This window comes from Magnolia sinica, chromosome 1, assembly GCF_029962835.1.
Source record: "Magnolia sinica isolate HGM2019 chromosome 1, MsV1, whole genome shotgun sequence".
NCBI lineage: Eukaryota > Viridiplantae > Streptophyta > Magnoliopsida > Magnoliales > Magnoliaceae > Magnolia > Magnolia sinica.
The window spans coordinates 106470360-106486401 of NC_080573.1; the positions used below are offsets into that span (position 1 = coordinate 106470360).

Here is a 16042-nt window from a genome sequence, read left to right on the forward strand (position 1 = left end):
GTAGATCAGCCCTCACACATGCTTGATTTCATGTTTGGAGTGCAACATTGCAAGCAATTTGAGAGAAATTGGGGAAATTTCGAATTTTTCCCAATTTTTGCCAAATCAGACCACCTAGACTCAAATTTCGAACTTAAGATTGTATGTGACGATCATTTTATCAAATACTTCGAAATTAGTCTCAATTGACAATTGGTTGAAGGAAAATTTCGAAAAGAACATGGAGAACATGAAGAACCAACGGATATTGAAATCAAATCTCCAACTCCATGATTTTTCATTCAAAACATGAAAAACCAATAGATTTTTTTATTTTTGAGAGAGAGAGATAGCAAACATTTTATTGAGAAACTCGCAAAAAGCGAGAAATGAACCAATATATTTATAACCATTTGACACTGATTTAACATAATTTCAAAAAAAATAAAATAAAAATGGAATGGAGATTGAAAATGCTCATCGGATCTAACAGGGGGGATACATCGACACTACCTATGCATTTTGTATCGCGCAAGTGGGATACAAGATATATCGTGGGATATATCGGCCGATATTGTCGATATTTAAAACATTGCTAGTAACTTCTTAAAATTTAATCATTGACTAATTTCATCTCTAGTTGCAAACTTGCAATTGATTCCGCTGCTACTTTCTTAATACTAGTCCTCACCAAGGTATTCCGTATTGGTAACGGTGGCCATAACGGTCACCACCATTTCCGATACGGGTATTAGCCATAACGGCCAATATGGGGGCGTAACGACCGTTACAACCCCTATAACATTTGAAAATTTTCTTTTCCCCGAAAAATTCTGAAAAAATATCTAGAAATTCAAGAATAATGTAAATATTTCAAATATGTATTGATTTTTTGTTTAGAACATGTTTATGGTAATGCAACGGTCCACTCTTTGGTGAAAGTGTTGTATCGGGCTGTCTAGTGAATTGTTCAAGATGATTATGTCTCTAATGTTTACACATCACAATCAAGCATTAGAACTAGAAATCAGAAAAGGGCATAAATACTGCTTTTTCAATTTTTTGAAAAAAAGGCCCTCAGAGATTCTATTCGTTCAAATTACTTCAATCCACAGTTTTAATATTAAAAGCTATAGTGGTCGAAATCTGTTGTAAAATGATATAGGAGAGTTTTTGGAATGAGAAAAGTGAAAAGAGGAGAAAAATAAATTTAAATAGAAAAAGGTGATCGTTTTTCGATCGTGACTCCCGTAACAGTTGTTATGCCCTGTAACGGCCTGTACGGCCACCCTAACGGCTGATATGGTTAACGACTGATATGGTCTCAAAAAACTAACTGCCCCGTTTCACCCCCATATCACGTAACGGTCATGGTCGTTACCTATACGTATCGGCCTTTACGTGTGTATTGTAATAGATACGGAACACCTTGGTCCTCACTTTAGAAAATGATTAACAGACTCCTAACTGCTTAGATGCTTAAAATCAAGAAGAGTCTTAAGGCATTATAATATCAACTTTCATAAAGCTTACAAGTCATAGAAAATTCGAAAAGGAAGAAGTTTAAGAATGTCGAAAGTGACAAAAGTTAACTTATTTGTAATCCTTTTTGCTTTTTTCTTTTTTATAAAATATTTAAATGTAAATGTCCTTTCAAGAAGATTGCAAAGATTGGCGGTCATATCCAACTCAACCATAGAGTTTTCTATTTGTTTTCACCGTTTAATTTTGGTCATCGAGAATTTTTTGATGTGTCTAGGGAAAACTCCTGATTGCCTGAATGGATTTTAGCGGATGATGCTTTGGTGATCAAAGAAGAAACAAAAGCAAGATTAGAATTGAAAAAAGGAGTAGAATCGAAAGCGGAGCGAGGTGGACGATATGCAGGAACTAGTAGAGGAAGAAGCATGGGGGAAGAGAGCATTCTAGAAGAGGTGATCTTCGGAGCAAGAGTAGAGGAAAAGAAGGTGGATCTAAGAGGGAAAAGGAAGCTAATCCCTAATATAGGTGAGACAGTGAGAGGGAACTGAAAGATGACGAGAAAGATGGGCGGATGGTTGTTAGTTGGAAAAACGAGTGACGTTCAAAGCAACGTATTCAGGAGCAAAGTACTGAATGAACTGCCAACGATATTTGTGACCAACTTTCTAGAGAGTTGGAGTGAGGACTTAAAGAAAATCTTTAGAGAAGCTGGAGGGGTGGTGGAGGTGTCCAAGGAGGTTGCAACTCTGGATGGTAGGAGATTTAAGAACCCGAGCTCTTTGTGAAGCGTTCGCGGAATGGCCCAGAAATGTTGAACAAGGGTGCTAGGAGGAATGAGGTTCATTGTTGGAAAGAGGGTAACGGTAAGGTTATGGACCCACTGGTATCTATGTCTATTGAAGGTACAAACGGTTCCCACTCCTCTAGGGATTTAGTGTCAGTGATTCACTTAGGAGAAGGTGGAAGAAGGCATGGGTCCGTGGGGGTATAAGCATCCAAGTCAGAAGAAAGGTGGGCTTGGAGATATTTGACAAAGGAGGAAGAGATGGTGAATATTAATATGGGGGTGTTGAATCACGCCCAGTACTCTCCTCAATGGGGTTTAGTAGTTGAGTGTAAGGAAGCTTAATGGAAGAACTGGGCGAATGGCTCCTATCTTGTTGTGATATCGAGGAGCGATTCCTTTGGCTATTGAATGAGTGGGATATCTAGATATTGTTGATCCCCTCTGTGAATCTGGATAAAGATCATCTTTGTTGGGGTGTTGTTGAAGGACGTGGTGGCAACCATTGAGAGATGGGTGGATTAGTTTGTCCACGGCTTAAGAGGGGGTGTAGGGGCAGGTTTGGGGGATTTAGCTTGAACATTGGTTTCCCGATGCCTTTGTGGCAATGGGCTCATGAATGGGAGGATTGGAGATGCATGGCCAGAAGGCTGCAGGGAGTGATGAGAATTGGGCTAATGTTATGGATAAGGTGGTCGAGGCTTGGTTTCCGGGAGATGAGTGTCTATGTTGAACATATGTTAGCCTGAGGGCATTAGGCCCAAGGTTGTGGACAGGTGTCTGTCACTGGGTGTTTCATTGGGGGCAACTAGAGACTCGAACTAGGCTCAAGAAAGATGGGTAGACTTGGTAGACACGTGTTTGGTTAGCATGTTTAATGGGGAGGCTAGGGACGAGGATGTGTCAGGTTTGGAGGAAGATTTTGCTAACATGCACCGGGTCAATGGAATACGTGGCAAATTAGACAATCAAGGGACGGAGGCCACTCGTGTGCCTTGCGTCAAGCATGTGGAATTCTGGGAAGCGATCACATGAGTCCCTTCTCATTTTTTGTTCTCTTGCATGGGAGGAGACCTATTACTTAGATTACTGAAATTCTCAGTAGGAGATCAAATAGATGCAGACCGAGTTCTCAATGATGCATGTCAAATTAGAGTTGGGGTCGATGAGAATAATCGGAGCATCGTTCAAGGCAAGGAGGATTTAGTGGAGCAAACAGTGGCTTTTGTCATCCACAACCAATGGGGATGCTCTGATGAGGATGGTGACATGGTAGGGATGGTGGGTCACAACGGAACCTCCTTGGGAGACACGTTAAAGATTTCCTTGCTTCAAGAGGAGAGAGCTAGAAATCCAGAGTAGTGCTTGAGGATAGAAGCATCGACATAAGAGAAGTTTGTGTCAACAAAGAGGCTAAAGAAATGTGCAGCAGTAGCTCGAGGCAAGTTGTGATCAAAGATGCACTATATGACGTGGGCAAACTGATAGGGGTGATGTTTCATGTTTGGCGAATATGAAGACGACTATATTTTGCTTTGTTCAGTTTGTGGGGGCAAGAGGAACTCTGTATGAATCGATTGGCTGTTATGGGTTGGTGATTAGTCTCCTATAGGAGAGTAGGAGTTGGAAGTATGAAGATCTTATTAGGACTTTGTCAGTTGGTTCAGAGGCTTTAGGAAGGAGAAGGATGTCGTCTTGTGTGCCAAATGAAGTTCTCGTGTTGGAATGTTGGAGTTTTGGGCTGCCGAGAAAAGTGGATGTAAGTCAGGGACATTTGTTGACACGTCAAAGCTCAGCTCACTACGTTTCAAGAAACTAAATACTAGTTAGTTGACAGGAAGCTAGTGGAATCTATTAGAATAGGTAGGGAGGTGGATTGGGGTTACGCTGGATGCAGTATTCGAAATATTGGCATTGCATTACATATTGCGTCCTTGGGAAATAGATATGTATCGGTTATCGCACTGGATATATTGTTTGTATTGGATAATTTATCGCATTTTTTTTTTAAAGGGAAACATTGGGAAAATGGTTGAATTTTTCATTGAAACTTCAAGGATTGTTAAAAAAGACCTTAATACACACTTCTAGATCATAACATCTCAAAAAAGAAGTGCACATGATAGGTTTCTTTTCTATAGGGTCCTAAGTTATGCGTTGACTGCTTGAACTAATGCAACTATATTCAAATCGAATGCATAACATTTAGAGTGATGATCATTTCATCAAACACTCCTAAATACTTTGAAATTAGTCTCAATTGACAGCTGGTTGAAGGGAAATTTCGAAAAAAATTAATATTGTAATAAATTTTAGTTAAAAAATAAATTTGATTTTTCGAAAATTGGCGAGGACTTAACAAATTAGTAGATCAACCCTCATTCATGCTCGATTTCATGTTTGGAGTGCAACATTGCAAGCAATTTGGGAGAAATTGGGGAAAAATTGAATTTTCCTCAATATTCCCCAAATCGGACCACCTAAACTCAAAATTTGAAATTAGAGTGTATGTGATGATCATTTCGTCAAATACTTCAAAATACTTCGAAATTAGTCTCAATGGATAGCTGGTTTAAGGAAAATTTTGAAAAAAAATGGAGAATATGAAGAACCAATGGATATCGAAATCAAAGCTCCAACTCCATGATTTTTCGTGCAAAATATGAAGAACCAATGGATTTGTAACAATTTGACACTGATTTAACATGATTTCAACAAAAAAAAAAGGGATCAAAAATTGAAAATGCTCACTGGATCGAACATGTGGAATATATCGGCACTACCTACGCATTTTGTATCGCACAGGTGGGATATAAGATATATCAACCGATATCGTCGATATTTAAAACATTGGCTGGATGTAGTGGTGCCGCAAGTGGAATCTTGATATTTGGGACTTTGGTCAAAGATGGATTTATGGTTGCTTCTTAGTGTCTGTCTTACTTAAGGAGGTCTCCTCAGGCAAGTGCTTGCTCTTTTCATCTAGTTATGGTCTACATCATACATCCTTGTGCGCCTCCTTGGAGGAATTATAGTTAATCAAAGGCAGGTGGTAGTTCCCCTAGTGCCTTGAGAGTAGGGATGAACATCGAGTCGAACTGAGTCGAGCTGGCCTCAGCTCGACTCGGCTTGGCCACTAGCTGACCTCAGCTCAAACTCGGCTCGGTTCGGTCCTCGAGCCTCACTGGCCAGCTCGGCTCGATTCGGTCAACAACTCGGGCCAGTTCAAGCCGACTTCGAGCCAAGATCGAGCCGAGTTCGCCTGTGCAACATTTTCACAAACACCTGGACTGCACCTTCAAAATCTCACTGTATTTAAGACAGCAGCAATGGTTTTACAGGTATTTTATCAAACACCTTTTAAGCAACATAAAAATCAAGAAAAAAGGGTATTGGTTCCATATACATACCTTCCTTGCCACCAACCACACTTCGTTGAGTCATTTCATCAAACACTTGGTGAGCAACATCAATATCAAAGTAACTGAGTCACCGAACTGGTTCGATCTGAGTTCGATTCGAGCTAGGTTCGATCCGAGTCGAGTCGAGCTGGGGCCAGCTCGAACTCATTTTCGAGCTCAAAAAATCAGCTTGAACTCAGCTTCGAACCAAGTCAAATTGAGCTTTTTTGAGTCGAATCGAGCTAGCTTGGTTCATGTACACCTCTACTTGAGAGAGGGGGGGGGGGGGCATGTTTTCTCAGCTTCGGTGCATTGGAATGAGATGATCGACTTGCTAATGGTGGATGTAAGGTTTATTTGGACAAATGGTCCATGGAGGGGCTGCTTTGTCCAAGTTGGATAGATTTCTCCTCTGATCAGGTGGATCGGTTCCCTCTTATGCAGTAACGTGGCCTTCCGAGACCGGTCTCTAATCATTGACCCAATTTGTTAGAAGTTGATGAAGAAAATTGGGGGTCCAAACCATTTTAGTTGAGTTGGTGTGGCTTCGAGCGGATGACTTAGCGAATTCGGTCAAGGGGTGGTGGCGGTCCTTCATTGTTGGGTTTTATGGGACTTGCATTATTTCAAAAGCTTAAATTATTATAGAGGAAATTTCTAGATTGGAGAAGGGAGGTCTAGGAGGGAAGGGAAGTAGAAGTGGGAGGTATCTTGTGGAGGGAGGTGAGATTTTGGAGAAGTTGAGGCATAACAAGCTCTCTTGCAAATACTCATCTCGTCTTAGGGAAGAAAAGATAAAATGGAGGTAACGGCCTGAGGTAACATGGCTTAATGAAAGGGATAAGAATGCCCTTTTTTCATGGTATAACTAGCTCGCACATTACACGTGACAAGATTCATGGGTGGAGGTTTGGTGGGTGGAATAGAAGAATCAGGTGTGCAGTCACATCATGTAGTTTTATAAGAAGTTGCTTTCGGATGATGGCTGGAAGTAGAGCTGGGCATCAGACCGAGTCGGATCGGATTTGGTCCAACTCGACTTGGTTCGAAATTTGAAGGTGTGACTCGAACTCGATCAGATCCGGTATCGGATTTGGGTCATCGGATTCAAACAGATCCGAACTCTGCTGACTTAGAACCGATCCGAGTCCGACCCGGTCAGGAAACCCGAGTCGGATCGGATTGGCCAAGGTTCGGACCGTTCATTTTTTCAACGGTATGAGAATCATTATTCTCATTGTCTCTTATGTTGCGATGTACTTAAAATTTAGTATCAATCCCTAAAATGGTATGGAAAAACTCATGAACGGTGTGGATAAACCAAAAAATTTAAGATGTCCCCCACACAAGCACACCACCTTATAGCTTCATGAAGAAGCTTCACATCTCATAGCTTCCTAAAGAAGCTTCAAGTACAGTAACCCTATGAATAGGGTGTACTAACAAGCTAACAAAAGAAAAAAATAAATAAAAAATGTACTACTCAGTTGACACCATAGCTGACGCTCCTCGAGCTTCGAGTTGTACGAACGGACGGGTGGGCCGCGGATTAGGTTGCTGAAGTGACGTTACCAAGTTTTGTGGGCCCCACTATGATGTATGTGTTGTATCCACACCGTCCATCCATTTTGAGATATCATTTTAGAATATGAACCAAAGAATGAAACAGATAAAAATTTGTAGCGGACCCCACCACAGAAAACAGTGGGGAGAGTGATTCACACCGTTGAAACTATCCTACGGCCCACCATAATGTTTATTTGAAATCCAACCTATTCAAAAGTTAAAAAGGACATGAAAGAAGGGAAAACACAAATATCAGGTTGATTTAAAACTCCTGTGGCTTTTAGAAGTTTTTAATGGTGGGCGTCATTGCCCTACTGTTTTCTCTGGTGGGGTCCACTGGAGCTTTAGATTTAACTCATTCTTCGGATCTTGCCCTAAAATGATCTCTCCAAATGGGTGGACGGCGTGGATATAAAACATACATCATGGTGGGGCCCACGAAACTTAGTGACGTTACTTCGCTACCAACCTGCAGTAGCGACTCTCGCTACTAACCTGCAGTAGCTAATCCACGCCCGGTTCAACAGCTGGATCGCATTTACATGCTGCGCTTCCGAATTCAAAAAACCTTTGATACTCTTGAGGACCACGATAAATGATACGCTGACACTTAGAAACTGCACATTTTAAATACAATTAATAAAATTAAACCGTCAAAATTATATAAGAATTGTTTTTAAAATATTGGAATGGTGAAGATTTATTATTAGATTAAAAAAGAAAATATCTAACTCTCTTATTTCCACAAACATGTGTCCAACAATCAAAGGTTAGGATCTTCCAACTAATATGATATTGCTAGTTGATTTGGAGATGATGGATTCATAATCTAGTTGGTTTTATTTGATTTTATTTATGCCATGTGTACAACTTCTAAGTGCATGAGCATCAAGTGTCATGGGCAGCCCGAGTATCATGCAACTCATCTTTGAATTTGGATTCAAAGAGCCACATGCGCGCATTTACTTTTGAGAATAACCCGATACTCTGGTAGAGTCTGACACTTCATGCTCATGCAAAATAATTCACATAATGCAAAATAATTCACATACGTGTCAAATTTTCAACACCATCTACACCGTCCATAAAATGGTTCCCATCATATATATATTTGATTTAGAATTATATATAATATACGATTGTAAATATCTGATTTACGAACATCTAGATGGCGTTGTAGCAAATAGAAAATAATCAATGGCGTAGATTTAATAAAAAAGTTTATTAAAATATTAGATTATAGACTAATTAAGTGCTACATTTCAATCATATATATAATTTTAAAGTAATTAAAGTATTTTCGAACGGTTTACTTTGAGTTACATGTATGACAGATATACAATTCATGGTTGACTGTTTATGGATTACCACACTCCGCCAGAGTATCAAATAACTCTTCTGCAATTCGTATCGTCGCATTCGAAAAGAAGCTCATCTTTTAACTATTCAACGCATCAAATCCCATACTTTCCCTCGTCGATTATACCTAAATAGACCGTCGAATTTCCAAATACTACTCATCAGATGCCCATAAATAGCACTCCGATCAAAATGGACGGTCCAGATCGTTGATTAAACTAACGATAAAATTCTAATGCCGATGCTAAGAGCTTTGAATAACGGATAGAAAGCTGGAGGAAAGCGCAGAGATGAAAAAAGAAATGAATATGAGAAATTATGATAATAACCTGGGTGATAACCCTGTAGGAGATGTATGCTTGGACGAGCTTTTGTAATGACCCTGAAAGGCTTCTTTGCTGGAAAACAAAAAAACAAAAGAAACAAAGAGATTTCCATTTCAGTCCCTCGATTCTAGCATGCAGATACGAATGCAGGAGGAGAATATGGATGACAGTATCGTAATTGCCATGGTAGTAATGCCAAGGCGTGGATATCTGTCAAAACAGATCTAGCACTCGTCCGTCGTTCAGGTTGAGTTAGGGTAAGAAAAGAGGGGAAAGGGATAGTCGGTAAGAAAAATAGACGGTTGTAATCATACCAAAGGTTGAAGGAGCTAAGAACCTTCTTACTAAAACTTTGGCTTCCGGATTTTGGGGAGTGTTAGATAACGTTATTTTTGAATCCCAAGGCGTGTTTGTTGCAGGAAGGTAGATGTTAATTGAAGATGAATGTTTGGATTCATGGTTCAGGGCAAAGAAGAATAGCATCATCTATAAACTGGGCATTGAGAAAGCAAATGACCACGTGTGTTGAGAGTTCCTGGCTTATAGGTTGGGGAGGTTGGGATCATGGTGTGTTGTAAGCCTGTAACAACCATTACGAGGCCTTAAAGGCTGTTACATAAAGGATGGTGACAACTGTTACATGTTACAAGGTCGTAAAGGCCGTTATGGAAAAATGACCTGTACCCAAGGCATAAAAGAAGCATTTTCTACGGGATTCCAAAACCACCAGCTACCCTGAAGCCGAGGTGGATTGGTCCGAGTGGAGAGGAAAAAAAAAAAAGATTGAACTGAAAATCTTTTCTGGAGATAGGTCTACTGTTACCATTATGAAATCACCCATTAGATGCACAGCCTTAGACCAATAAGGACGAAGATGCAATTGCCTCACTTTGTAATAAAGAGAAATTTAGTGCACATCCAGTTGAGAATCTCTAAAAACTTTTAAGTCACGAATTCCCATGCTGTTAAAGCCCCATGTACTGACCCGTCACGCCCCCTATAAAGGCTATAATGGCCCCATAATAGTCTATTACGAGACCAATACAGGCTTTTTGATTTATTTATTTTTTAATAAAAAAAGAGATCGTAATAACTGTTACGGCCCCCGTAATGGTTGTTACAACCCATATTGTAAAGGTGGTGGTGGTGGTTGTTACGACTGAAGTTATCGTTACGGAATACATTGGTTGGGATGTGGTTCGAAATGGAGAAAATGGGTCCCAAGTGTGTGTTCATTGGGCTTGATTCTCGATGCTTGTGAATGATTTCCCCAAACACTTCTTCCATGCGTCGAGGGGTTTGAGGTAGGTTGATCCTTTGTCTCCATTTCTCTGTCATGGTTGCAGAAAGCTTGAGTAGAATGTTAGATAGAGATAATGCTGCGGGGTTGTTTCGGGATTGTGGAATGGCGAACAGTGATTATTTATTTATTATTATTATTATTATTATTATTATTATTTTGTTTTAAATCTCCCATATCCAGTTCGTAGATGAGACGCTCCTCTTTTGTGACACTAATGAGGTGATTGTGGACAATCTAAAGAAGGTGGTAAGTTACTTTGAGGTGGTTTTGGGGTTAAAAGTAAATGTTTTAAAAAAGTGAAATATTAGGCATTGTACGCCCAAAGAAGAGGTGGCTAGATTGGTGGGGGTAGTTGGTTGCTGAGTTGAAACTTTTATGTCATTGTACCTTGGGTTGCCTTTGTGCATTGGCAAGCCTACAAACCATCTTTGGGATGGAGTGATTTAGATGTTTGAAAGAAAATTATCCAAATGTAAAAGTCGATATTTGTGATGGGCGGAAGGTTGACTCTTATCGAGGCAACATTGTTATATCTCCTAAAGAGGGCAGTCATCAATCCAACGATCAGTCAAGAATCGAATCCTTTGCCCATCTTCACATTTGAATTGAATGGATTCCTTGAATTTGTCCTTTACAAAATGGACCACACTCCACATTCTGGAAGCCCGTTAATTGGATAAATCCTTACCCACCAACCCCACTCCTAACCACCCCCTCGGCAGAATGAACTTATTGGAGGAGGAACTCGCTCAACTTTTGGAGAGTGAGGGATGTTATGGTATGGCCTAAAGTCAAATCTAGCCCGTTCTTTGTATGTTCTTTTTATTAAGGTGTTCCCTGTCAGGGTGGTGAGGGGTGCAGGTTCACCTCCTAAGGTTGTGGCATTCGCATAGTTAGCTAAAAGAAACCGAGTGCTTACAATTGACAACTTGTAGAAAAGAGCAACGGTGATCTCGAATTGTTATATTGTGTGTATGGGAAATGCGGTGTTGGTGAACCACTTGTTCATTCATTATGCATTTGTTGAAGAGGTGTAGCGTAGATGCCTTGCTTTTTTTTAATATGTTTTGAGTGATGCTAGGGTCCATTAATTCTCTCCTTTCCGCGTGGCACGGGGTGAGAGCTGCCAGGGATTGTAAAGTGGCTTGGAGGTTGGTCCTATAGCCGTTTTATGGGCAATTTGGGATTTGTGAAACAATGGGATCTATCGGGGCATAAGCGGGTCAGTATCAAATGTTCTAAAAAGGGTAAAGGCGGATGTTCTTGATTGGGCTGAGTTGGCTGGGTCATTGTTATAATTTTCGCCATTCAACTTTTTAATAAAAGTTGCCTTCCAAAAAAAAAAAGAAGGAAAATTTACAAAGGACATATAGTGCAATCATTACCATGGTGTGAGGAATGCCAAATCGGTTACGTATCGGCCGATACGGCCGATACGTAACGGTAACGGTACGCACCGTTACCCGATTCGGGGCCGTATCGGCCGATACCAATTTTTGTACCCGTATCGGCCGATACGGGCCCGATACGGGCGTAACGGCCGATACGGGCGTAACGGTCACCCGTAACGGTCAGCCCCGTAACGGTCGAAAAACGGCCATTTTTTTTTGCATTTTAAGGTCCGTTTTTGATGTTTTTTCGAAACTTCTTGCTTCCAAACTCCTTCTCACTCCTTCTACTGCTAATTTCGACCAACCTTGGCTGGATATTTGAGTAAAAAACACATTATATTGGCGGATTTTGTTGAATCAAAGCTTGGTGGGCCATTTTTCATAAATTTATCAAAAATAGGTATTTATACTTTTTTTAATATGTTTTGCTGTTTTAATTATCTCATATGATGTGATAAACATAGTAGAACATGTTAATATCCATATTACAGATTTGGGGTGCCATTTAATAATTTTTTAATATTTTTTTCTATTTACGCATGAATTTTGCCCCTTTTTTTAAAATTCAAAAATCAATTTTTAATTATTGTTTTGCTGTTTTAATCACTCCATATGATGTGTTAATCATAGTAGAACATGTTAATGTGCATTTTACAGATTTGGGGTCCCATTTTATATTTTTTAAATATTTTTTCTATTTACGCATGAATTTTGCCCCTTTTTTTAAAATTCGAAAAATCAATTTTTAATGATTGTTTTGCTGTTTTAATCACTCCATATGATGTGTTAATCATAGTAGAACATGTTAATGTGCATTTTACAGATTTGGGGTCCCATTTTATATTTTTTAAATATTTTTTCTATTTACGCATGAATTTTGCCCCTTTTTTTAAAATTCGAAAAATCAATTTTTAATGATTGTTTTGCTGTTTTAATCACTCCATATGATGTGTTAATCATAGTAGAACATGTTAATGTGCATTTTACAGAGTTGTGGTCCCATTTTATATTTTTTAAATATTTTTTTCTATATACGCATGAATTTTTCACCATTTTTTTTAAAATCGAAAAATCAATTTTTAATGGTTGTATTACTGTTTTAATCATGCCATATGATGTGTTAATCATGGTAGAATATGTTAATGTGCATTTTACAGATTTGGAGTGTCATTTTATAATTTTTTTCTATTTTCGAATTAGTGACTTTATGTTTTTATTTGCTTATATTGGACAGGTTTTGCCTTGGAGCTTCTTAGGGTTTAGTTAGAAACTTAGAATATAAAATCATCTTTATTAACATAGGTCATACACTCATACTCATATCTAATTATCTAGTGTCTACCTAAACCTAAAGAAATGTCTGGGTCTGGCCAACAACAAGTAAGTGATGATATTGGATGGCAACATTGTGAGAGGGTTGGTGGTACTAGGCACCAAATGAAGTGCAAGTATTGTGATAGACTAGTGACTGGTGGAATTACCCGTCTCAAACAACATTTGGCACATCGAAAGGGTCAAGTTGCGCCATGTAGTAGAGTACCGAAAGAGATAATGCTTTTAATGCAAGCTAGTCTGGATGAGTCGAAGGGTAAACGTGCTGCTGTACAAAAGAAGAAAGATGATATTTTGGATGCAGCTCGACAGGAAGTGTTTGGTTCTGAATATATAGGCATTCGTGATGAAGATATTATTGATTCTGACGAAGATTCAGATCGAGAATTTACTATAGCTAGGAGAGAGAGCTTGCGTCTAGCTTATGAAGAGGAAGAACGTCGCCACATGTTTGGCACGCATGGGTTAGTGCGTGATACGAGGGGGAGTGGGAGTGGGAGTGGGAGTGCAGTTGGAAGTTTCTGCAAGTGGGGGTGGGGGTGGGGGGGGTAGGTTTGGTGGGTTACGGCGTATGTTTGGGCGCCGACGGCAGGAATCTTCACATGATGCCCCTATACGTTTGGATGAAGAAGTAAATGATCCTATGAGACCCTCTATTGATCCAATCCTATTTAGGAAAGAATCAACTAAACAAAAGAAGATAAAACAAATGTGGAGTAGAACTTCCGTTGAGAAATTAGGTAGAGCAGCAGCAAAGTTATTTATACATGCCAACATACCTCCTAACGCAGCCAATTCTCCATATTGGCAGGTGGTAATTGATGCAGCAGCAGAAGCAGGTGAAGGAATAAAAGCTCCCACGGCTAAGGAGATTAGGGGGAAATGGACAGATGCAGAGTATGCGGATGTGAAAGCATACGTGGCTACCTTTAAACCTGTATGGCAAGCCAGAGGATGCACAATCATGTGTGATGGTTGGACTGGCCCAACCAGACGCAGCATGATCAACTTCATGGTATACTGCCACTTAGGAACTATATACCACAAGTCAATTGATGCCTCAGAGGCAACCAAAAATTCTACTTATATTAATGAACTAATGGATAAAGTTGTGGACGAGATTGGAGAGGAGAATATAGTGCAGATTGTGACAGATAATGAAGCAACATATAAGCTTGCAGGACATATGTTGATGGATAAGAGAAAACATCTTTTTTGGTCACCATGTGCTACCCATTGTATTGATCTTATATTGGAAGATATTGGGAAGAAGAAGAATGTTAAGGAAATGGTTGAAAGGGCAAGGGAAGTGACGACGTTTATTTACAACCATAATCAAGTAGTTGCAATAATGAGAAAGTTTACGAAAGGACGAGAGTTGTTGAGGCCTGCGGCGACTAGATTCGCAACAAACTTTATAGCATTAGAGAGTTTATTCCAGCATAGAGAAGAGTTGAGTGAGATGTTCGCTTCCCGAGAATGGCTCAACACAAAACATGGGAAGAAGACATCGGGAATACTGGTCGAAGTTGCGAACACCATACAGGACAACAAATATTGGAAGAAGGTCAAGGCGATCCTAAAGGTGATGGAGCCACTAATGAGGGTACTCCGTCTTGTTGAATCCGATGAAGCACCTACCATGGGCTTCATATATGATGCCATGGATAAGGTAAAGCTTGCAATTCAACGTGATTGTAGAAGTTGGCAGACTTATTGGAAGATGATCGACAAGAGATGGACAAACCAACTCCATCACGATCTTCATGCAGCAGGTTACTACCTAAATCCTAGGTATAGATATGCCCAATCATTTGTTGCGGATGATGAAGTTCATGTCGGGCTAAAAAATGTGATAAAGAGATTAGAGTCTGACTTAGATCTGCAAATAAAGGCATTAAATGAATTAGATACATTTGGAAATCGCCTTGGTAGCTTTGGAGATGCTCTTGCATAACATGCAGTATCTAGATTGCAACCAGCCGAATGGTGGATTAATTTCGGAGAGAGTACGAAGGCTCTCCAAAAAATTGCAGTAAAAGTTTTGAGCCAGACAACATCTTCCTCTAGCTGCGAAAGGAATTGGAGTTGTTTTGCGCTCATTCATTCAAAGAATAGGAATAGATTGCAGACTAGAACATTAGATAGAATTGTCTTCATGCACTACAATATAAAACTAAGAATGCGACGACATCATAGGAGCATTACAGCTACTGATGACGGAGACTACTGTCCAATAAACTTGGATAATATTTATGATGAGGATGACCCACTTCTACCTTGGTTGGAAACAAGGGAAAAACAAATTGAAGAGGATAGTGAAGAATTGGAAATTGATGACCCAGAAATACGCAGAGCGCAACAAGAGAGTCGTGCAGATGTGTTGGACCCAGTAAGAGGGGCAGCGTTTATGCCACGTACAGATACGGCTCAAGATCAACAAAAGAGTACGAGCAGTGGTAGCGTGACCGTGTCGGATGAAGACGATGACCCCCCTGCCCCTGGTGCTGGCACTTCTGGTGTTGCTCAGTGCCCTATACAGCCGTCTACAGATCATGATGTCGATGAACAGCGACGAGGTGGTACACGAGGTCGGACTTATGAGTGTACCGAGTCACGATACAGCCAGCAGGAGGTGGGTACATCTAGTGGTGCACCGGGTCCGAGAGGTTCGGAACATCAGCAGGCTCATGGTCTTGGTTATTATGATGGATATTCTTATGGTGAATTGAATTATGATGGTTATACTGAGCCTGTTCCATCACATTCATGTTGGAGTAGCCCTCCTGATCAATATCCATATGATTATAGATATCCAGATCCAGATCCAAATCCAAGTTACTCATCACAGCAGACGCACTGTCAATCTCAAGATTCTCAACAGCCTGAGTATGGGCACCAGTATGGCTATTCGACGGGCACTGGTAGATATCCTTATTCCGGGTCAGAGTCGTTGCCTAGTCAGGATCAGTCATCCTCTAGTTTCGTTGATCTAGTATTTCCTTCTGGCACTGGATATTATGGATATGTAGCACCTACACCTATCGGACAGCCTCAGCCTGATGGTGACGATGACGATGATGTGGAGGTCGAGCAACCACAAAAAAGCAGATTTTCAT

The 16042-nt window shown here is 40.1% G+C and overlaps 1 protein-coding gene across 2 annotated transcripts in view; it reads left to right on the forward strand.

The window, feature by feature from the left end:
• The window catches only part of LOC131253276 (DNA-directed RNA polymerase III subunit 2), a 166908-nt gene that overhangs the window by 118378 nt on the left and 32488 nt on the right, over positions 1-16042 (forward strand). The gene's annotated exons all lie outside the window — the stretch shown is intronic.